The sequence below is a fragment of the Protopterus annectens genome, chromosome 6.part0 (assembly GCF_019279795.1).
Source record: "Protopterus annectens isolate FY-2018-M chromosome 6.part0, PAN1.0, whole genome shotgun sequence".
Classification (NCBI taxonomy): Eukaryota; Metazoa; Chordata; order Ceratodontiformes; family Protopteridae; genus Protopterus; species Protopterus annectens.
Window position 1 is genome coordinate 1,572,286,789 of NC_056737.1, and position 25,526 is coordinate 1,572,312,314.

The 25,526-nt window shown below is 38.4% G+C and overlaps 1 protein-coding gene across 1 annotated transcript in view; it reads left to right on the forward strand.

Moving 5' to 3' along the window:
• The window catches only part of LOC122804006 (solute carrier family 15 member 2-like), a 748,008-nt gene that overhangs the window by 423,751 nt on the left and 298,731 nt on the right, over window positions 1-25,526 (forward strand). The window lies entirely within an intron of this gene.

The window sequence follows — 25,526 nt, forward strand, 5'->3', positions numbered from 1 at the left end:
GGTTCAAAAGTTGGAGCGACCAGAGCTTGAAGAACCATAGTAAGGTCCCATGGGGGGAATAGGATGATTAACAGTGGGGTGTAACAGAAAAGTCCCTTTGATAAAAGCTTTACACAGTCTGGAGGAGGCTAGAGAGGTAGAATTCTCACCCACATGAAAATGAGAAATGGCAGCCAATTGAACCTTGACAGTAGAAGAACTAGCTCTGTGTTGAAAAAGATCAGCAAGAAAATCAAGAATGGCAGAAATAGAAGCCGTGAAGGCATCTAAACTCCGTGGAGAGACCCAAAAGGAAAAACATTTCCATTTACTGAGATAAACCTTCCTGGTTGAAGACTTATGTGCAGCCACCAGAATAGACCTAACTGAAGAGGATAATCCAGGAGTCCTAGCGATCATGGGAACTGGAGCAGCCAATCTGTGAGCTTCAAACTGTCCAGGTTTGGATGAGGAACCCCTGATGGGTTTGAAATCAGATCCTGAATGGGATCCAAGATCCAGGGCGGAGCCAGAAGATGAGACCAAAGGAAGGGAAACCATACCTGGTGAGGCCAAAACAGAGTAATGAGGATCACCTTGCTCCCCAGATGACGAACTTTCTATAGAAACCTCAGAATAAGCGGTACCGGAGGATAAGCATACAGAAGACTGGGAGGCCAAGCATGGACTAGAGCATATCTGGGGGACTCCCCCGGCAGGGGATTCAGAGCAAAAAACACGCTGCACTTCGCATTGGAAGGAGATGCGAAGAGATCGCAGTAAAGCTGACCCCACTCCAGGAAGATCTGCTCCGCTACAGAAAGATTCAGAGACCACTCATAAGGCATAAGAATAGTCCGACTTAACCTGTCAGCTAGAATGTTGGACCATCCTGGAATGTGTGTTGCAATGAGAAAATGACCGGTGCAGATTGTCCATTCCCACACTCTCATGGCCTCGCGACAAAGGGGGTAAGACCTGGTCCCTCCCTGTTTGTTGATACACCAGACCACTGACATGTTGTCTGACTGAATTGCAATGGTTCTCAGAGGAAGAAAGGCATGAAGTGCCTGCAACGCTAAAAGGACTGCCCTAATCTCTAGAACATTTATGTGCAAGCTGGTCTCTACAGGGGACCACAGGCCTTGGACTGTCCTGTCTGAACAATGCCTCCCCACCCGAGTTGGGAGGCATCTGTGGTCACTGTGGCTTGGGCAGGGGCAGGAACAAAGGGTCGTCCCTCCAAAATGTCCGGAGAACACATCCACCATATAAGGGATGACCGACAGACTCGATTGAGTTGTATTGGATACGACAATGGAAGTTCCAACAGGGACCATTGTACAGCTAGTATCCACTGTAGAATTCTCATATGTAACTGGGCACATGGGAGAAGCATTATGGTTGCCACCATTGAATCTAAGGCCCTCAACACTAATTCCACTGATGAAAGATGAGAATGGTAGATTAGAGAAACATGCATCCTCAGGTTTTGTACTCTCTCTGAGGTCAGGAAGATTTTGTACTATAATGTATCTATTCTTGCCCCAATGTAGTCTATCACCTGGACAGGATTTAGGAGTGATTTGGATGCATTGATTGTGATCCCCAAATATAGGGCAAAGTTTAAGAACTAATCCCTGGTTTGAAAGAGTAGATGCCTGGTGGGAGCAGTGAGGAGCCAATCATCCAGGTGCGGATAGACCTGAATCCCCTGAAGCCTCAGGTGAGCCGCTACCACCACCATTACTTTGGTGAACCCACTGGGGGCTGTGGTGAGACTAAAGGGTAAGGCTTGAAATTGGTAATTATTGACTCCTAACTGGAACTGGAGAAACCTCCTGGAGCTTCTGTGCATCTTTATGTGATAGTAAGCATTCTGGAGGTCTAACGAGCACACACAGTTGCTCTCTTACAGGTATGACATGATGGACTGCAGTGTGACCATCCAGAATTTTTCTTTGGCAACTGACAGGTTCAGGGTAGATAGGTCCAGAATGGGCCTTAAGTCCCCCATTTACTTTGGCATTAAAAAGAACCTGGAGTAGAAGCCCAATCTGGACTGATCTGGGGGGACAGTTTCAAAGGCTCATTTTCCTAGCAGCTTGGAAATTTCCTGTGCTACTGCCTCCCTTTGCATGGGTGGTATGTCCAGGAGGTGTTTGGGATATTTGGGAGGACCCACAAAGGGGATAGAGTATCCACTGAATATGATCTGAAGCACCCAGCAGTCTGATGTTATGGACTCCCATGCCACCAGGTGCAAGGACAATCATTCTTTGACTGCCTCCAGAGTAGAGTAGTTGGGCCACCCCTCGGGTTGCTGTCCAAGCCTGTCCGAGAAAGGTTCTTGAGAACCAAAATTCATCAGACCCCCTCTGCCTCTGGGCCGGCATCCATTCTGTCCCCTTTTGCCTCTGGGGGAAGAAGAGCCCTGGGTGTCCCGAGAATACTGTGACTTCCAGAACCACATCTTTTTTTGCCCTCGCTGATTCCAGGAAAAGGATCTTTGAGGGTTTGAGAAACGGATTCCGATAGCAGACAGTTTCTTCCCATCCTTCTCACTCTGTACTAAAGTCTCTTTGACGGTCTTACCAAAGAGAGTAGAGCCATCATAAGGGGCATTGGCAAAGGACGCCTTGAAAGGTTCCAAAAATTGACATAGTCTGAGCCAGGCATTGCACCTCATGAACACGCTGGAACCAGCCACCCTAGCCACTCCTTCAGTAGCATGTGAAAGGAGTCACATGGATGTGTTGGAGACTGCTTTCAAAGTGGCCATCCTCACGGAGAACGAGTCCCTGTCCTCCTGTGACATAGACTTAGGGGGAGACTCTGCCAGCTCCTTGACCAGGTCATGTTGGAGTCTCATGACCTGAGCCAGGTAGTTCAGTGCCCTAATAGAAAAGGTAGCTGAAGCGTAACCCCGCTTCCCTAAGTGGTCCATCACCCATGACTCTCGGTCAGGAGGATGAACCGAGGCACTCTCCTGGGCTAGTTCCTTCTTTGTGATTGCTGCTACCAGCATAGCATCTATGGAGGAGCACTTGTTCCATGCTGGCCTATCCAAAGGTGGACTCAAGATCTTGTCAGGCCTTTTGGGAATTGGTTCCATGGTGTCCTGGTCCTTCCAGGCCCATGAGGTGACCAGGTCCACCAAGGGATCTGCAGGAGGTGACACCCAGGAAGTAGATGGACCCATGCTGAAAGCCTCTAGGAACACGGACTCATCAGAAGAAGGTTTTGGGGCAAACCAGCCTCCCTGTTGGTGAAGGATTTCCATGATGTTTCCAAAGGAGACATCCTCCAGAGGTGACCTGGGGGAACATTCCCCATCATCCAAATCCGTATCCTCGGTGAGGGACTTGGGGGAGTCTAAGTGCCTCCTCTTACACGTATGCTTGTAAGGCACATCACCAGTGTGGCTCTCCGGGAAAACTTGCAAGCCACTTTTTCCTCAGGGGAAACCATCTGGTGCTCCTCGAGCACAGGCTGTCCCTCTGGTAAAATGATGGAATTCATAGAAAGAGCCCAGGGGGTCAAGGCAGAGTCCAAGGGGATAGTCAGGGGTCTTGATCCAGCAGAGAGAACCCTTTCTACCACACTGAATGCCGAGGGAGAACAAACCTCCTGTGAAACCAATAAGGAAGCCAGTCTCCCCAGGTCTGCTGAGAGAATCAAAGCCAGGCCCAAAGTGGACGAAGCTCTGAGGAAGGGAACTTGGCCTAACAATGGTGGAGCCAATGAAAAAAGTTCCACTCCCAAGCTCTGGCTCCGAGAGGTGCTGACCTCCTGACTAAAGCCATCCTCGGATTCGACTACTCTGAACCCGGTGGACAGATCAGAGAAAGAAAAATTGGTGTAAAAAAGGGAAGCAAGCTCCCCCCCTCCTGAAGGAGAGGGTGCTGGCAAGACCCCCATCTGGATCTGAGTATGAATGAACCTCCCCATAATTTTTATCCATGTTGACTTCCAATAAGGACCGCGTAGACCTCGATGAAGCCATGGACTCTGACCTTGCAGGTTGTGGCACTAAGGCCCTAGAAGAAGACCGTGTCTCCTCTGGCTCTGGGGAAAACTTTGGAGATCAGAGCCAAGGAGAGTCATGGATCCTATGACTCTTAGCAGGTGAAGGAAGGTCCGGGAACCTCTTACATTTGTCTGTCCTGGATTTTGACTCTCTCTCTCTCCTTCTCTCTGCCCCTTTTCTGCTTTGATTCTGTAGGCTTTGAAATGGGAGGTTGAGTCCCAGCCTGAGAGGGAGGAGAAGCAAGGGCAAGAGAAGAAGGAGAGGCTGCCACAGCAGCCACTGTGACCAAAGCCAAGGACGAGGCAACCGCCTCAGAAGAGGGAAGAAGGCCTTTAAGGGCCAACTTAGCCTTCCTGTCCTTGATTGCACGTAGGTTAAACCCGTGCAAATAGAGCAGTCTGTACTGAGATGGGCCATGCCCAAGCATATCACACAAAGACTGTGGCCATCTGCTGGGGACAACTTATAGCTACACTCAGTGCACCTTTTAAACACTGGCATATTAGCCATTTAGACAAGAGGGAAAACAAGTAGACAGAAAAAATAAAATTTTCTCGCTGAAAAACCACTCACCACACTCACAAACAGAACACACTGAGGGAGGAGGGGAAGCAAGTACACTACCAACTACACTAAACTAAGCTAAGAAACACTAAAGTTTAAACACATGACGCACCAAGCAAGGGGAGGAAAAAGGGAAATTTATACTAACCACTATCCTGAAAGTTTTGAGAGAAAAAAGGCTTTCTAAAAGCTTTAATATCCACTTACTACTCGGAGCTCTGGAGATCATGATGCTTCAGCTAGCCACGGCAAACAAGATCTGGGGGTTGGAAGGTAGTGGAGGTGTATTGTGGGTAAGGGGAGGAGCTTGGAGCTCGGAGCAGATGCTAGTGAGATTGCCGGCTTGGATCCAATACGGATCCGGTATCCCACAGGTTGAAGACCAAATGAAGTAAACCACTTCAGATGCAATATTTGACTGTGTTAAAACACAGTTTTCCTTACAAATCTGTATTTACAATTATGTGTGATCTATGATGAGCAACACTAAGATGGTAATTCCACTGGACAGCCTGCGCTCCTTTTCAGGGGTGACTACAGAACACTGTCTACTTAAGGGAGTTACTCAGAGTCACACAATAGGCAAAGATTGACAATAATCAAATTCAGTACTGTAGGCTACAAGAAGCAACTAGATAACAGCTCAGAGCTTTAATCCTCTGCACTTACTGGCAGGCAGAACCTTATTTCTTTGCAATCTTCTCACATTGTTACATCTTTTCATTAGCGTTTGTCACCAGTATCTCATATTCTGTTATGCAGTCTTGACTAAGTAACATGTGACCATCTGAATGAAACACAGTCCTCTAAATCTGGTTGCGGAATCATCCTATCTCATAATAATTGCCTTCTATGGAAATGTAGTATAATTCAAGGTCTTAGCACATTGAGGATTAGTTATGTTTACTTGAGAATACAAGAGGTCTTCTCTTACATGGGGTTCAAGAGCCTTTGCTAGACATTTTTAGGTGAAACACAGTTTCACAAAATAGATTTGTTGAATCAATTTTCACTAAACTGTCATTTAAACATCTATACTAGTCCCTGTAGACTTCCTTGGCTCTATATTATATCAACGAACAATTAAATGTTCGAATCTGCAAAGGTCGACCTTTACAGATTGAATAGTTAATCATTCGAAAATCTTTAAAAATAAAAAAAAAAATGAAGTATCAAAAGCAAAAACCAAAGGGTGTAAGCAGAGGGGCAAGCCCCCCTGAACCCCCCATGTGGGGGGCTGCACCCCCCCATAACCAACCTACTTAAATATACCAACTCCAAGATTGTGCTACAGTGTAGGGAAGGGGAAATTTCCTGTTTCTGCACTGTAGTGCACTGATGTGCGATCTTGGAGTTAGTATATTTAAGTGGCGGGGGGTGTGGGGGCTGCAGGGAGGCTTGTCCCCCTGCTAAAGCCCTTTTCTTTTTATTTTTTTGTTTAATGGTTTTTTTTTACATCTTTGCACATTTAAATGTTTGATCTCTAAAGGTCGACCTTTAGAGAGTCAAACATTTAATCATTCATTGATGTAACATAGACCCGACTTCCTTGTGTATTTTATTAACCAAGTAAATTTCTTTGTTCATCTTTATTTTGATGATAAGCTGACATATTTCACAATTTTTCTGACCTTGTCAAGTTGCTTTGTATTCTTCCTAGGTAAAAATATTGTTCCACTCTGTTTCAAATCTTTGTGTTATCTCCAAAGATGCATACTTTCTTCTGAGAGTCTTTTAGTTATTTCATTTTCCTTCTATTTTTCAAGTTAATATCATAATGGCACTTGACTAAGTAGCACAGACAACATTTCTATTTCTACAGCAACAGGTTTTACATTATCCTGAAGGACTGTCAGACATTCCCATACCACATGAAAGATGCCACCAATGTGTAGTGGGACTGGCCGTGGAACACCTTCTAGAGATCCATGCCTGGAGCAATTCTAACAGATAGCAGTCATACAAGATGCTCATATCACCTCCTTTACCTTCTCTTAATCAGCAAGAGCAGCAGCTGTACTCTGTGGTTATCCCAGATCACTGTCTTCCTTACCTTACCACTGACAGTGCACCCACTGAATCTACAGAGAAACCTCACTTCCAGAACTTTCTCATGTGCTTTTGTTCTTTTCCTCACTACCTGCTGGTCATGTCCATAGACATGGATAAGAATATTTTTAAGAGTAATCAATTCACTAACAGCTTTGTCTAAGTACTTAACTCTGACTTCACCATCACCGATCACTTCAGCATCCCTAGAGTCTGATACTACTTACTCAGACCAGTTATCACTCTCATATTTCCCTGTACCATCATTTCCATATATGAACCTAAGGTCATTGGACTCCTCAGCTTAAGGAAAGTGACACTGTATCTGAAGAGAGCAAAACAATCTACACTTTGTTAAAGGAAAAGTGTTTCATGTTTGGAGATGCTGATTCTCATCCCAACCATTTCAGTTTCAGCAACAAACCATCTGAGTGAGAGTTGGAGGCCATGATCAGATGCCATTCAGAGGGAAATATCATCTACAAACAGAAGAAATGTCACTATTTGTCCCCAAATTTGACAACTTTTCAAAGCTGGGTACACCTTCATCTCTTTCCTGTAAAAATCAGAAATATACTTGGTGACAAGACATGCCCTTTAAACAGAGTCTGACACCATGCAGGATAAATTTTTCATTCTAAAAATATGGATGTATCTGTCACTTTTTTCACAATGGGACCTCACAGCATGCTACAGTGGCCCCAGCACATAATATTCCATCAGCACCTCCCACAGAATATACTGGATCATGAATTCATAAAGCTTCTTGAAGTCCACGAAGCAAAAATAACGAGTGAACAGGAGAAGCTTTCCCCATGTCTCCCTGAAATACAAACCCTTGAAGCACAGTTCCCTGGCCCTCATCACATGAAACTATTTTCTTGAGTACAAAAATTATTAAATAACCCTACAGGTTTTGATGGGGAGCAAGTATCCCTGCACTCCTCCACCAAACTATTTTATTATTCTCACTTTGAGGTCACTATAACTCTAAGGAAGAGCTATCATTATAAAACCAATTAAAGTTTGACTTGTTCTTTCTCTAAAACCACACAGTTATATGGTAGTAGTTAAAATGAGTTCTTGCACACAACAAAAAATATATATCCTCAAGTATCCATGTTTGAGCTCACACACTTTGAAGAAAGCATGAAGGAAAACACCTGGAGAGGGTCCACATTGCTCCCTCTGAATCTAAGGTTTGACTGTCAACCAGAAAGTCCTATCTAACAATCAGGCATAGGCATTTCTAAAGAGACTGAGGAGTGTGCTTCACCCTAAAGTTGGAGGACATTCTTTGGCCCCTTTCAAGAAGAGGACCCCTGTCTCACTTTGTCTGTCTACTGGAACTTTCACCAATTTCCATTTAACAGTGATATTTATTGGTCACTTTGCCCCTTCCTATCCATTATTTATAGTATCTCTGATAAGATGTCATTTACATCTGCAGACTTAACATTACCAAGGCTTTTGATCACTATAGTAGTTTCAACTGCAGTTTTGGATTCTGACCTTGGAGAAATGTTATGACCTTATTCCTGAGACAAAAATATATCCACAGATTTAAGGAGTTCTGTAAAATGTTCATTCCATCTCCTGACAGTCTGTTTAATAGTAATTAGTACTCATTCACAGTTGCCTAGCAGAGCCTGAGTTAAGTCCTACCATCCTCTGCTGAGGTGCAAAAAAGTTTTTATAGATTCATTTTGAGGCTGTCTGAAAGTTTTTCTCTGTGATATTTCCTAACTCAGTCATTTTCTAACAGTTTCTCTATGATGTTACTTAATTAGATAACAATTATTGGTCCCAGAAATTAAACTGGTAGCACCTTACTCATAACTCTTGCTTTGTGAGTATGGGCTTCTTTCATTGCTCATTCACATGTAGCTGGGAGTAGACAGTAACGTTGTCTATTGTATCTGCTGTAGTGCAGAACTGCTGATCCACTACTTCCTTAACTCCACTCACAGCCTCTGCCACTTATTCCACCTCCATCTGAAGGTCACTCTTTCTGGAACTTTCTGGCTGCATACCAAACCATATCCTCCCTCTTCGGTTATCCCTTTTTGGGGTTAGCTCTCTCAGAATCACCTCAAAATTCTGTGGACCCAGTTCATGTCCCTTATGTTACTCCTAACTGGTAGGTAATAAAGTTTAAATTCTTTCATTCAGCCACATATGCCTTCATCTCAATCTCTCTCTATTTTTGTATCATATGTTTTTTAACTCCATCTACTGGCTTTGTAGAAGACTAGCTAGAGGGCTAACTTATATCTTGCCCTATATTGACCTATGGTACATGTTGTGACTGTGTCATTTTCTATCCTAAAATCTATACAACATCTACAGTGTCACCCAGATCTCTAAGTTTGGTTTACAGAATTAAAATTATAACTATATTGTCTGACATGACCTTCTACCCAAGAACACCTGTTGCCTTAGATCCAGCTCTGGTTAACATGACAAGAAGTCACCATCAGGGTGGGACTAATGAGGTGTTGGCATTCTTGTTTTGAATGACATTCAAAAGTGTAGTTACATTTAGATTAGTCATCATGGACAGCTATGCTAATCACATACTGATATCATGGATATATTAAAATATAAGGCTTTCTTGCAATGAACCAAGTACTTCTACATGGAGTCAAAATTACAGTGTAGAGGGGTGTGACTAAGATGCCAAGCAGTTTGCAGCATAAAAATTTTGCTCTGCCTCTGTTCAGTTCTGACAGGATTTTTTAAATTTAAACTGGAAAATTGTCTTCAAACTCGCTCTACATGACTGTAAACAAGAAGTGAAAAGAACTCAGCAAGGAAATCTGATTTTGAGGGCACTATTTTTTTTTTCTGTCAGAATTTTCTCTTCAGTTAAGAACAGCTATGAGTCACCCCAAATCATCCTCACAAAACAACGGAATGAAAAAGAATGGAGTCCCTTGTAACTAGTTTACAAGAAATGTCAATAAAATTGACAAACTGGAGAATAAAATGGATGTTATTTGAACCAGGAAAATAAGAAGCAAATTTGTTTACTTAATGAAATTATAAAGAGACATTCTCATCAAATTATCACCATAGAAGAATCGCTGAATGATGTGGATGGTAGATGAAGTGAGAATGAGATCCAGGTTGAATTTCTATTGAAACAAAATAACTCTCTTTTGAAAAAAGTGGATGATCTCGAAAGCAGATCTAGAAGGAATGATATCAGAATTTATGGTGTCCCCGGAAAAGAAGAAGGAAGTAATATGGTACTTTTTTTAACAAGTGGCTTCCAGAAATCCTATACCTACCTGAGTCACTGTCATTCAGGATAGAAAGAGCACATAGGTCTCTTTCTAATAATTGTTCAGTAGAAACCCAGCCCGCACCAAGATCAATAATAGCCAAATGTCTTTCTGAACAGGATAAAGACTTGGTCCTTAAAACAGCTTGGATTAACTCTCCAGTTATTTTCAAAGGTAAAACAATTCAATTTGACAATGATTATACCTCTGCAGTCATTTCTGAAAGGAAAGCTTGTGTTCCTCTAATTAAAAGCCTTAAAAACTCTAACATTAAAGCTCAAATACTGTTTCCTGAGAGAATCAGAATGTTTTTATCAGAAGGACAAAAGACTTTTAATTCATTAGACGAAGCACTGTATTTGTCACAGAAGAATGGCTTTTTGGATAAACAAGAAGAAACTGAATGGTCTGATATGAGTTTAAAAACAAACGCAATTAAAACTGGATGGTCAGCAAAAGAGAACAATAGCAAAAAAAAAAAAAAAAAAAAAACTAAAGGAAAAATGACTGTCTCTAATTCCTTTTTTTGCCTATTTCTTGTTTGCTTAGTGGACTACTTTTGTCTTTGGCAACATGTTCTGTTTCAGTGTTATTGGTTCTAATAGCCAAGAAGACTTCAGAGTTAAGCAGGTAAAACTTTTTAATATAATAAAATTTAAAATGGTAATATATATAATTATAATAATATTGATAGTTACTAGCATAATACTAGTCATTTTTATCATAGTATAATCTCTTCTCTACTAGAATTCATACATAATTATATTTCAAGTAATATCATTTGAATGGTTTTCATCATAAAAACAGAGGGTTAAACATAAATGAAGTTGTGTGGTTAATTTCTAATGTTCTGTGGTCTTATTCCTGAAAAAAGGAGAATAGAATGGTTGTTTTTTGAGTCTACTAGAGGGTTTACTTAGTTTACATGCAATGCCATATTTGAACTGCGGTGGTGGTGCTGCAGTAGCGTTGTCGCCTCACAGATAGACGTTGTCCTGTTTGATTCTAGCTAGAGCGTCTTCTGTGTGGAGACATGCATGAATGGGCGTACCTTCGTTGAAAGTTGTGCGTCAGGGCTGGCAACTCGGCCCATAAAAATCTGCTGCCAATCATTAGCGAACCAGAGTTCCACAACCGGGAAAAGCTGAAAGACACAACAACAACAACATGCAATGCCATATTTATTGCATTTAAATATTTTATTCTGCCTCATTTTTATATACTTATAAATGTTTTAAACAATAACTTTGTAGACTTAGTTGTGAAAATATGTTTCACATTATTAAAATAATGTGGTTGATAAGTTAATAGTATTAATATATATTGAAATGCTGAGATGTAAACATATTTGTTTTAAATGCTTAGCTTGACTCTGCTGGTCGCGAGAGTAAGTGAAGCTTTCAGTCAAAAAACATTTGTTTTCCTGCTTTAAATAACCTCTTCTACAACACTAAATGCTTTAAAATTGCTTGTGAGTTGTTCTGATTAGAATAAGAACATTCACAAGTCTGCAAATCCACAAAAGTGCTGACAGCTTGTCAGCGACCTTTGACCTCACCAAGACAGTGAAATGGAACACTCACCCAAGAAAAAGGCTGTGAATGAAAGGTACAAATGGGAGAAACTATGGCAAATATGGACTGTAAATGCTATAAATCTATTAATATGTAGTTAACTTACAGAGAATGAAACTTTAAAATAGAGCATGCATAATCTGTAATGTTAAATAGCTAAGATATTAGTCTGTTTATTTCTTTATTTAGATACTAATATTATACAGTCTAGTTTACTTTATATGGCTAGTATGTGTGGTGTACTTTCTTGCCTAGGAGCTCCCAAAATATTGTTCTGCAATACAGAAGAAAGTAAACAATAGACATAAAGTTAACCAGGAAATTCCCACCATAATATGCTGTTGGGTAATAAAATGAATTTATTTGCACTTTTAAAACACAGAAATTTGAACTATAATGAGCCATGATGTTATTATGTACTAGGCAATACATTGTCTAATTGACATTTTTTTCTCATTATCATTAAGATGCAGTAATGTTGTGATGTTCCTGGGGTTGTGATGATGCACCAGTGATGATTTGGGATATGAGCAGTGTTTATCCTTTTCATCTCATGATAGTAACCACATCTGCACATTTGGTCAGCTGTGGTCCAGCTGAAGGCATTTTTGTTAATCATACCTGACCAACCTCACATGTCTACTTTTATAGCGTGTATAGACTGTCAAAATAAAAATACAGGGTATTTTTCTAAAGCTATAAGGAAGCGTGCAGAAAGTCTTTATATAGTATAGTTCTTACCAGTTTCATGCACAACAAAAAGTATGGGATATTATAACATTATTTCATACAAATGCAATATATTTTAGGCATGTCGGCTTGATACATTTCAGGAACATATAAGAACATATACAACATGGTGACATATCGGCAAGTAATCATTTAAACAATCTACAGTTGCGTTACAAGTTTACTAACTGAGCACTTGTTACTTCACAAACACTTGAATATGTTATTGATGTACATTTTAATGTTTTCAATGAAGTAAATATTAATGGTTTTCAGATGTGTAAGTTTAAGGTATCCAATATTAAACTAAGTTATAGAAACTGATATTTTAGATTGCTAAGGATGGTCATTATTATCATTTGCTCATATAGTACATTACATCTTGGGAGAATAATTCAGAAATGAAGCTATTACCATAATGCTTATTTAGCAACCTTGAATATTTAACGTTTGATGATATAGTTAACTTATAATGTTACATCTTCAAGATGTATAGCACTCAGTATGACCAAATGGGATTAAGCAGGTCATTACAATACAATAGGAATATATTGATTGATTGTTTGATGGATACATAGATTGATTAAAAGGAAGTATAATAAATGATTATGTGTATAGCTACTGTAGATTTTAAAGGGCTACACACATTTAAATAAGTAAAGGCTATTCATTCTGTTATATATGATTTGTCAATATAATCAAATATTATAATAGTGGTTATAGTATATAAATGAGAAACTGATACAGGAAATATATTTTGATATGTTATTTACAGATGTACCAAAATTAAATAAACTAAACATGATTGCAGATGGGGTAGGATAAGTAAGGATACATACAGAAATGCATTGAAGTAATATCCTACTATATATATATATATATATATATATATATATATATATATATATATATATATGTAGTGTGTGTTTTTGATGGCTTTAATGACTGGACTGATAAATGAAAGTTAGAACATTGAAATACTTTTTGCATAATTTTTTAAATCCAACTTGATTTTGATATAATAACTAAAATAGTTATTGGAATTTGGTTAATATGTTTAAGATTTGATAGATATGTATAGACAAATCATTTATTTACATGGATTCTATGGTTATGAATTTGTGAATTATATATTGATATTGTGTATGATTAATACTAAGTATATAGAATCCATTAATTGTAAATAATATATGTTTTATCCATTATTGATTAGGTGTTAGTTTCAGGGAGTTATTTATTAGGAAATGTCTCTTATTGACTTCATTGATTGAATGATAGTGAATTTTAGTATCTCTTCATTATTACTAACTGATTTAAAAAAAAAAATAATTAACCATAGTTACTTCTTAAATATAGTCAACTAGATAAGTTAATTAAGGAATATATTATGCTAATTGATAAAGTCTTTTGGCTTTTGAAAATCAGTAACTGTTTACTGGTGCTTATGATTTGTTTTATTAAACCAATTAACAGTTTTTGAGGATCATAGAAATTTGACGAATATAAAATCTTTGTATATTGTATATGATATAAGTATTTATTTTTATTGTAGAATGTTTGCAGTATTGAAATGTTCGAAAATCTTTAAGAAAATTACATATAGCTGCATTGTCAATGTATTAAAAGTAGTGAACTGAATTAAGAACATATAGAGTATATAATTTGTTTCATTTATAAAATGTTTATTAATAATTTAGATAGGTTTATTTTATGCATGTACATTTTTAAATGTAAATATTTTTCATTGTCTTACTATATGTAATATTCTAGATCTAGAAGCATTATTATTAACTTAGTTTATTACAGTGAGCTAGAAATATTTAATATATGTCTTATAATAAATATAACTTCAAAGATTATTTAATTGTATGTTTAAGTAAATGCTGTATTTTATTACTGGAGAAATGTGTTCAGAAGTATAAGAAAATGGATTATATTATCTAGAGGTAGAAGCAGGGTAATGATTATAAAGGCAATTTATTTTATTTATTTATTTTATTTACATTTGTTGACCGGGAGTGTCCGACTGGACATAGGTCCATTTTCAGCGGAGGCCCGAGGAAAAAACTCCACAGTTAAAATATAAAGACAGTAGTTACATTGAATTTAAATAGCAATTAACAATTTGATCAACATAGCAATTAACAATTACATAGTTACAGATGAAGAACATAGTACAGCAGTAGAGAACTAGAATCTTTATCATCTGCGAAGTACATTGCAGACATTAACAATTGTTACAATAAGAAGTTCCTGCTGTATGATAAGTAGTTAGGCTTATGAGCATCCAAGCTTGCTATAATCAAGGTAGTTAGTGGGGTGGAAAGAAAGGAAGTGGGTCGATGGGGTGGGTGATATTAGAGGGGGAGTTGCAAGGGCATAGCCAGCATGTTTTTAGGTGTGCTAAGTTTTGAAGTGGGTGCATGATGGTACGGAGGTAATTGTGGGTGGGAGGGAGTTCCATAATTTGGCTATGGCACAAGAGAATAGTGCTTCTCCAGCAGAGTTATTCAATTTAGTGAACTGTAAGTGATTTTTGTTGCTGGATCTTAGTGGTCTGGTGGTAAGATATGGTTGGAGTAGATTCTGGAGGGATGAGACTTTTAATGGATGGTTTACTAGTTTGTGGGCGAGTGTGAGTTGATACCATTGAAGGAGATAAGGGAGTTCAATCCAGCCCAGTTCAGCAAGTGAGAGACAGTGGTGACTACGGTAGGATGCCCCTGTGGCGAATTTGGTGATTTTGTTGTAGCAGGTCTCGAGCTTGTTTAGATCGCATTGCCTTAGGTAGGTATATATTGGAGAGGCATAAAGTAGGGTAGAGATAAGGTGGGAATTTGCTACTGAAATTATTGCTACTTTGGTGAGAAGTTGCTTATTTCTGTATAACACTCCTAGTTTTTTGTGGACTTTTTTATGGTCATGGATATGTGAATGTCAAATTTTAGTTTACTGTCTATTTCCACTCCTAGCAATTTGGTGTGTTCTGTTGGGTGTATAGTGGTGTCTTTTGCTGTGATGTTAAATTGAAAGTTGTTTTGAGTATGTTTGGTGGTTTGGAAGATGAGTAGTTTAGTTTTGTTTGGGTTGAATATTAACTGGGCATCGGATAACCAAGTTTCAACAGAGGAAAAGGCTTCCTGTGTGACTTTTTGCAGTTTGGGTAGGGACTGGGCTGAGCACATGATGGTTGAGTCATCTGCATATTGTATGGGTGTGCCATGTTTGGTGGCAGAGGCTAGATTATTGGTGAAAACTGAGAAGAGTAGAGGTCCAAGGATGAACCCCTATAGAAACAGGTAGTTGGGGAGATATGTCACTCTGCCATACAATGGATTGTTGGCAGTCAGATAGGTAACTCTGAAACCAGTTGGTGACAGATTGAGAGAAGGATAGGTTATTGAGGACAGAGGTGAGTCGTTTGTGTGGGACCATGTCAAATGCTTTAGATAGGTCTAGGAAAGTAGCAGAGGAGAGATAGCCATTGTTTTTATGCTGAAGGATAGTGTTAGTAAAGGAGAGTAAGGCAGTGGAGGTGCTACGGTTTGGTCGGAAACCATGCTGAGTATTGTAAAGGAGGTTGTTAGTAAAGAGGTAGTCTGAGACCTGAGAGTGAATGCATCTCTCTAGTATTTTGGAGAGTGGAGAGAGAATAGCTATGGGGTGGTAATTGGTTAGTTTTGTGGAGGGGCATCTCTCTAGTATTTTGGAGAGTGGAGAGAGAATAGCTATGGGGCAGTACTTGGTTAGTTTTGTCGAGGGGCCGCCTTTGTGGAGGGTAACTATATGTGATACTTTCCATGGTGTGGGAACGTAACTTTCTGACAGAGATCGGTTAATCAAGATGGATACTGGGTGGCTAGAGTATCAGCTGCGATTTGTAGGTATTCACTTGAGAGGTTGTCTGCTGCTAATTTGGAGGGCTTAAGTTTAGTTAAGAGTTTTTTTATGTTGGAGATATGAAGATGTTAGATGGGGTTTTGAATGACTATGTCATCAAACCAGGAATGGTGCATTCCATGTTAGGGACTGTAAAGATTTTTACTAAGTTGTTATCAAATACTGTTATTTTTCTGTCCATAACAAAAGTTATCAAATTCAGGATTTGCCTAAGATGTAAGAGTTTTTATTTACCTTTGCTGGATAAAACAGATTTAAAAAATTGCAATATATAATTGTATTTCACCAGTGGCAGCTCATGGCATCGGAATGCAGGACTGCAGCTCCCCCAGCTGTGTGAAGAAAAAGAAAAGACACAACTTGCACAATAAAATATTTTTTAAACTAGAAAACTGGCTGACTTGCTATAAAAATGAATCTGACTGACTCGCAAAGTCCCGGAACTCGATCTGCGCATGCTCATTGTTCGGTGAGTTCCGGGTTTTTTTTTTATTGTTTTTTTATTTTCTCTAAAGCTGGAAGCTGGCCTGACTCAGACTGCTGTAAAGGCAGTCCAGAATATAGAGAGTTCTGCATCAGTGTGTGATGCCCAGAAGTCTGTGTGGTAACCGCACAGTAAAGTGGAAGGGGTGCGGACTGCCATGTCAGCAGTCACTTACGTGACGTGAATGGCAGGATGACTACTGATTGGTTCTCGCTCTCTTTCTAAAAAAGAGAGTGAGAAGCAATCAGTATCAACAGGCAGTGCAGGACAGGACAGGACAGGTACTTTTTTTGGTTTATTGAACAAGACTTCTTGCAGTTGCTACCGTACGGTAAGTGGGTGCTAGTGCTGAGTGCTACCGTATTGCTTGCTATTGCTGCCAATTTGATTTGAATCCTGACTTTCTTTGGGTGCTTGCTACGGGGAAAGATTTCTGGATTCCTGAGTCTGTTAGCCAGCTAAAAAGCCTTTACTTTGTGTTGTTCGTGACGTTCGGAAACAAACGGACAGTCTCAAACAAACTCTTCATCATCATTTATTTTTTTGAGGTAAGTCAGCATCTGTTTTATTACCTATAATCTGCCCTGCCATGCCAGCCCTCTAGTTTCTTCACACATCCCGAAGATGTGCTCTAAGTTTCATCCAACCGGCACTAGGGGGGAATGAAGGCTTCCTGGAAAAACCCGATATCAAGTGAGCTATTTACTGGCCAAGTACATTTAAAGGCTTTTTCTGGCACATTTGATTTGGGGACTGCAAAAACAACTTGTAACTCCTTAGTTTCTGGTATACAGAGTTATAAAATAACAAGAACAATATCTATAATTTTCTTGGGACATCAACATTTTAAACGTACCAACTTATAAATAGAAAATATAGTGCATTTTTTAAATCTTCACCAAATCCAGTGAAGCTTGCTAATACTTTATTTGTAGCGAGAAAGCTAACTGCTTAGGATGCAGAAAGAAGATAATGTGAGAATTGAACTAAGGATTACTGGACCTTTGAGGCTCATTTGTAATTGATCACTGTAAGACTTTGATTTAGAGCTAATAGCTTTTATTACACTATAGTAATCCCAAGTATGGCTTTTCGCTGTTGCAAAGTGTAATAAAGATAGAAACAAAAACGTGTGGTGTCTGACAGTGCCCTTTAAGCGTTTCAGATACATTTTCATTGTTTTATTGGCATGTTTTAAAGCATGTTGTTTTTGGCAATGTGTATTCAGTTTACTGAATTAATGGGCATTTTGAAATAAAGTTTACTTCAGATGTGCAATTTAGCTGCTTATGTCCGCAAGTTTATCTATTTATGTATTGCCCTTGTACTCCAAAACTTAATAAGTAGTTAAAATTGTAATATCACAATAGACACATATGAAGGGCATGGTTGTCCTCACCACATCATGCTATAATGTTATTTATAAGTACCTTAGCTAATGTAGTGTTTGAAAATTGGATCCCAGATGTCAATATTCTGAACACTGTAACCACATCAGTTTTGGGAGAAGCATGATCAGTCTGTCATCAGCCCATGTCTATCATCCTATGTTTTACTGTGTTAGAGGCTACAGAATGATCTTGCTATTTGATTGGAAATGATATAGATCACTTGAAGATGGTTAAGGAAGTTGTTTTGTTAGTGAAAAGATTTTTTTTCATTTGAAGGACAGTGGACTTCATATACCCTTCAGAAAATTCATGCTAATGCAAAACCTGTTATTCTATCAACTTTCTAAGTATGTAAGAGCAATATTTAAAATTTGTCCCTATTTTTGGTCCTTTGTCACACTTTTATACATACTAAGAAGTATAAAAATTCCAACTGTGACCAGGTACCTCAGAAATAAAGTAAACCTTGTAGAAACAATAAAAATGACACTGAGGTAAGGCTCCAGAGTATAAAAATTTAATATCCAAAGAACACAAAACACTTTTTTAAGTTGTTAAGTTTACATGTCTAGCATTAACAGTACCTAATAAAGAATTGCAAACTCTACATTTTAGAACTACAAATGTTACTTATAAAAATATCTTGGCACAAATTCAAACATTTATTAGAAAATTTTTAATGTTAGAATTTAGCATCAGTATTTGTTATGGGCTTTGTATATAGTTATTTTTGTTGTTTGTCATTTGGGTCATTTGATTTAAATGCTGTAATATTAATTCAATTATTATAAAATTCAATGATTTTTTTTAAAAAAAATTACAGTGTATATACTTCTATTTAAACATTTAATAATGTGATAGGCATACTCAAACTGTTTTATTCATACAAAGTTAGGCTTTAGTGGAATAGTAGAATGCATACATACATAAATACAGTATAAAGAATTTAATAATTTTACTTAAACAATTACTGTCTGGAAACAGCTGTCTAAATATGCTTTCTTTATGAATGAGTAAAAAAATATAATGCAATGCACATCTGATCTCAAGAAATGTGTATAAATAAAAAAAATAATTAGCCATCAATGCGTTTTTAGAAGGATAAAACATACACACACACACACACACACACACACACACACACACACACACACACACACACACACACACAAAATGCTGTTTTCAAAAAAAGGCACTCATGCTATTATATGCTCCTTTCTTATGATTTTTTGAGAGATTCAGAGATATATCAAATGTAAGCATTTATTTTGTTGTACATACTGATCCAGGTACTTCAACATATAGAAAGGTAATAGAAAAAGAATATAGAAAAGAGGGTAATTATTTCAAATACCTTTTGTTGACAACAGTATACCTTAGTGGTTTGGACTCAGAGAGCTAATTTGAGTCCAACACTCTTTATGTATATCATGTTGTTTTATGAGTTAGAGTTACTTTTAACAGAGTCAAGAGATGGATGATATTGCCAGATTTAATTTTCCCAGTTTTAGGATTTGCATGGAGGAATGTTTTCATTCATTTGATTATTGGCAATAGTTCCTTCATCAGGCACAAATAGTGTCAGCAAGCATATTATACCATTTCTTACTCTGATTCTGCACATATGATCTAACATCAAACAAATGTTACTTAAGACAAAAAACTTCTAGCAAAAGATATGTTTTCAGATTTTAAACTGGTAGCTGTGGAATAGAAAACACATTTGTAATGTTTTTGCAGTTACCGATTTCTTTCCAAAAGCCAGTTATTTATTTGCTACTCTAAGCATGCTGGGTTAGTTGCTATAATGCACCTTTGATCTTTGATATTTCATTATTAGAGGATTCTTTGATATTTATCTGCTTATTTCAAAATAATAGATCAAAAATGTTAGTTTTCAGATTTAGTGCATGGTACAAAGTACAGGTGAGTGCATTGTTATTATTGTTAACATGTCAGTGTGTTACTTTGCCACATAGCCCTTACTTTTTTTCTGTCTATACTGCATATTTGAAATTCCTTGAACATTTCTTAGTTCATTACTGTGTATATTGGTTGTTAAAAGCTTTATTTCAGTTACTTAATGTTGCATCTTGCCTATTTGATGGAATACATTTTGAATATTCAGTACAGCCTTGGCTGTTACGCAGTGAATAGTCATAATGTAGCCTGACTTTCATTGGTAGGCAGTGACGCTTGGCTAATATGGATGGTGCTTAAGAGAGATTTACTACTGCACATTCAAGGATGATGTTTCTTCAAATAAGCCCCAACTCCTACTGTCCTTTGATTGTTTTCCCTTCTGAAATAATTTGTTTTACACAGTCAAACTAACTTTTAGGCATCTGCTGTCCTCTTATTTTTTGTAAAGTAGGGTTGAGTTTGCTTCTCCCCATTGTCATCAGGTTTCATCCCACCCTAGCCTTTTTTTTAACTGAGATTAGCATTTTGTGGTGTTACTAGTCCTTTGGCCAAATCTTTCTGAACTAAAGAGTGAATCTTTTCTGGTCCCATTGATTTGTTCATTGTCCCCTTATTTATTTCTGAATATGTTTTCTGTAAATAAAGGGGCATGCATTTGGTTCTGCAGTTTTTTTCTTCCCTGAATTTGTACAACTTCAAAAGCAGTATGCTTAGAGACTGGGGTTTTGGAGGCAGAACTAACACATCAAGGATTGCAAGCAGATGCTCTTTTTAGTTTAGATTTTATATAGTTGTAATGTTTTTGTGTCATGTAATGGAGACTTGTTGTTTCATAATAAATCTGCATCAACTATCTGGGAGCCACAGTCTTCTGTGCAACATATTCCAATATGTAAGAGATGCATGTAAATTGTATGATCTTGTTGTATTCCAAACTGCATTTGTGGGGGTTCTCTTATATCTGCTGTTTTAAGATTGCTAGGCAGGTAAATATGAAAATAACTGAAAGAAAACATAAGTTCCTTAGCTAAGGTGTGTGGAGGGATAACATTCAGTCTACATAAGTCTGTGCTCCGCCTTATACTATTATACTATTATGCAACCAGACTTCTACTTCCAAACTAGTAAACTTCTAAAGTCTTTAACTTTTTACATTCTCATAGCATGTCAGTTTCATGGTTCTGTCACCTACAGAATAAACAAGGGTAGGCCCAGGTCTCCTGACCCCAACAAATAATTTAGTTTTTTTTTGAAAAATCATTGAGTATTAAGGGCATTCAGTAATGCTAGATATTAGAAATGAATGCTTCTTATTGTTCAGAAAATGCATGTTGATGCAAAACCTGTTGTTCTATTAATGATTTTTAAGTGATTATGAAAAAAAAATTAAATATTGTCCCTGACTTGGTGCTTTTGTTCCCTACTATTTTTGCCTTTGCCTATAATTCTTGAGAAAGGACATTGAGAAGTATGGTATTCCAAAGTCTAAGCCTCATTGATCTAAATTTGTGGGAGGTCCCTGAACAGCAAATTTTCTAACAATGCTACTTCAGAAGGCCACTTAAGTTTGTGTTCTGAATAAAACAGTTTGGGCTTATCAGTATGTTTCTACAGTCCTAGCAATCTAAGATATAAAGCTCTGGCCCTTGTCCTCTAACTGGAAAAAGCTAAATTCGCAATACTTCAAGGACAGCTGATAACAGATGCCATGTAGCTCACTGGGGCATGAAGAAAGAATTGTTCCTTTTCTCCAGTCGATGCATTCTTCCATTTTTTAGCAGAAGTTTAAGCAGGCATTCAGAGAATTGAGGCTATTCTACCTTATCCAGTCTTCATGTTAGTATTAGACTGGACTAGCTGTTCAATTTTTCTTCTAGCTTGCAGGTTTATTTTGGCCACTGCAAAATGGCATCCTCATATGTAGTGGAGAGTGTCAAACAGAACAAGGTAATGACTGTCAGGTTCCTATTACATGACTGAATGCTAGAAATAGTGAACGATCATTTGTCAAACCCTAATGCATGAAACCACAGAATACTGAAGGAACGGATCAGCAAATTTTTTCCCAGGGAAATAAATTTGCTGGGCCGTTCTCTGGACTTTGCTGTTTTCTTCACTGTGGTGAGATCTTGGAGTTGGTATATTTAAGGTGGGGGGGTGTTGAGGGCAAAGCCCCCCACTGTATGTTACCTGTACATTTTTTTTTTTTTTGGATTGGGAAAAAAATTGCTGATCCGTTCCTTCGACATTTTGTGGTTTTATGCATTTGGGTTCGATAATAGATCCTTCACTATATCTAGTGTTCGGTAATATAATATGAACCCAAGACTGTCATCTGAGAAGAACAGTGCCATTACTGCTATGCTGAGATTTAATAACAAAGCTTATTTAATCCTAGTCTACAGTAAGGTGTAAATGGACTCAGAATCCTAGACAGTGACACCAGTAGGGGAGCAATCCTGACCTCAACATTGTGCTCGCACTTATCTGATAATTTAATTTATCATGTCATATCAAATCTTATCAGGTATTCCTCCAATGAATGTCTACAATAGCTGCCTTCACTGTTCAAACCCAGTTAAGATCTAGTACTCTGGGCAAGAGAGAAGTAAGATAAAGATACCTGGGATTTGCATACTCCTTAACAATATCAACCCTTCCTCAAAATACAAGCCTAATTGTTGCTACAAGGGTCAATCTGTACTCTTCCCTTCAAATTACTCAGATTTTCTTCGTTTAGTGCCACAGGTGCTTTATAAATTCATAAGCTTTAATTCTTGCAGACCTTCTGTATTTATTCAAGGTCTAGCTCTACAGTAGAGTGTATGCCAGTCACTGCAATGATGAAAATGAAAACCAGTTTAATAACACTGAGCTTATAATCTGAGTATCTAGATGTTCATTCATCTCAGCCATCTGCATTATTCTAATGTATAAGCAATGGGCTTATTACAGTAAAGCATTTTTTTATACAATAAACTTGCAAAAATGTATAGAACCATGAAGACTGGCCCACAAAAGAAAAACTAAGAACCCAAATCAAAGTATGTCAGTCAAATGTATTTACCAGTTAAAATGTATTTAAGTACTTTCTTCTTCATATATCATGGGGTCTTCATCAAGAATAAATCATGTTAATCACCAGACTTTAATTTATGGAAAATTTAAATACTATAAAGTTTTACATAGAAACAAGAACCTTTTTATAAAAATATAACAAAATGTGCTACATTAAAAAACTGAGAATTTAAAACGATCCTACAAGCAATAATATAAAATATTTGATGTGTGAAACATAATATGCACAGTTTGTTACAATACAAACTTCTACTTCTTCAAAATGCAATGACTAGGGCCACTGGTGTTTGTGGTACTGGCACAGGACACTGGTTTGTGTACTAGAACAGGGAGCTGATTTCTGGTACTGGTACAGGGCCCTGGTTGAGCCAGTTATGCTTCTGAAATGAGGTAAATGTTTCTTAGAGAGTGAGACAACCAGTATAGACAATAAGGAAGACAATGGGTAGTGGAACTAGTGGGCGGAGACTGTAGATAGAAAGAGTGGGGGTAAGTATGAGAAGTGAAGGAGGTGAGAAATAATGTTGGGAGAGAGAATTGGGTTTTGTTTATTGAAGACTCAATCAACAAGGTGATTAAGAGTCTTGGCAAGTAAGACCAGTTTATAGTGAAGCCATATTCTGCTCAGACTATGTAAGACATATTAGAAGGTAATAAAAGTATTTACCATGGGGAGGGGAGGATGTGTGCTATGATGTATCTTGGCACCAGTGAGCTATCAGTAGAGAAAGCAGAACGAGGAGGTGACAGAGAGAGATACCAGATTAGGAAGCTGTAGGTAGCATTCTTAGAAGTATTACTGGTACTACGGGTAGCATTCTTAGAAGTATTACTAGTACCATAGGTAGCATTCTTAGAAATATTACTGGTACCATAGGTAGCATTCTTCGAAGCATTACTGGTACCTGCAGCCAACAAGCTGAGGAAATAAAGTCCATCAAATAGTATAACAATTGCCTTTGACAGTGGACAAAGTAAAGTATGGTGGTGATGAGTAGGAGGACTGGGAGAGGCCTGGCAGAGAAACCAGCTCTGTTTCAGGCACAGACCCCGTGTTATCCCAATTAAAGCAGCAGTACTCAATACTGGTCTAGAAAGCTATACTTCAGTTATTGTACCATTAAAATAAAAAGGAAGGAGATGAGTGTGTTACATCTACAGAAGGAGACCAGTACCTAGGCAAGAAAACATGGAAAAAGGTATGCACAGCAGTACAGAGCAATAACCTGGAAATACTCACAGTATGGCCATGCAAGATTACTATGTAATGCAAGGAGTCTGAGAAAGAAAACGGGGACCTGTAAGCGGTGACACAGTAAGACTGGTGGACATTACTGGTGTCACAGAAACAGTGAGCAGTGATAAGAGGAGTGTGGGACATGCAGGTTCCAGGTGTACATTTTTCAGGAATGGCAGAGAAGGAGGTGAAACTGCTGTTACAAGTTACTTGGCATCAAGCGTGAAGTCCAAGAGGAGAACACCAATATAGCAAGGTAGAGGGCAGTGTCAGAACCTACAGCAGTCGCGTGGCAGTTAAGGCATAAGAATGGGGAGAAAACTGGTGGAATGATATCGTATATCAGCCTCCACATGTATCAAGGGAAGATGAGGAGGAGAGACTGTAATGAAGAATTAAGGAGTAATGTAGAAGGAGGGTGTTCTAGTCCTGAGTGATCTAAATCTTCCAGTAGCAAACTAAGAGGTTCTAAGATTTGTGGTAGGAGTTTGTTGAATTATTAGACCAGGGTGGGTTCAGCAAACTGGTGCAGGTCTGAACACCCAGAAGGGAATGAATTCTGGATGTGGTCATAACTGAGGTGGAGAGGTCAGGGATTACCAGTTAAAGATGCCATTAGCTAAAACTAACCATGTCAGTGTGTGGTTTGGAGAGGTGGAAGGGTAAAAACACAAAAGTGAAGACAATGCCATTGGGATTTTAGAAGAGTAGCTTATGAACTGGGTGATTTATGGGAGTGAAGACAAACTGTGAGAATAATGCTATGTAAATGGGTCAGACTTACAGTACTCAATACTGTGGATAAGGCTGTGAGGAAGAGACAGGAAGGCAAAGGGCATAATAATATAATTTGTCTACAAAGAAGAGTGAAGTTAGAGACAGTGCAAAAAAAGGGTTGGGAAGTGAGGAGGCACAATAAGAAGCAAGCCCAAGAGTAACAAAGAGGGTAAAGGCAGTGAAGGGTGAAGCAAAAACATGATCAAAAGATGGAAGTAAGGCTTTTTTAGTTATGCACCAACAAGAAGAAAGAGATAGACATGGTCAGACTGAGCAAAGATGGAAAGGAGATTATAAAAAACCTGATGAAATGCAGCGGTACTAAATGCACATTTTACCTCTGTTTTCACTGTCACAGTGCCAAGCTGGTAGAGAGCTTGACTGGACTTGGGGGGAAAACGGACATATACCAGGATAGAGATGGAAGACATTAGGAGGCACCTGGCTTCCCAAGACAGGATAAAGGGCAGGGTCCAGGTGGACTGCCTTTCAGGGTTTTCTAGTGTCTGGCCAGTATGATAGTA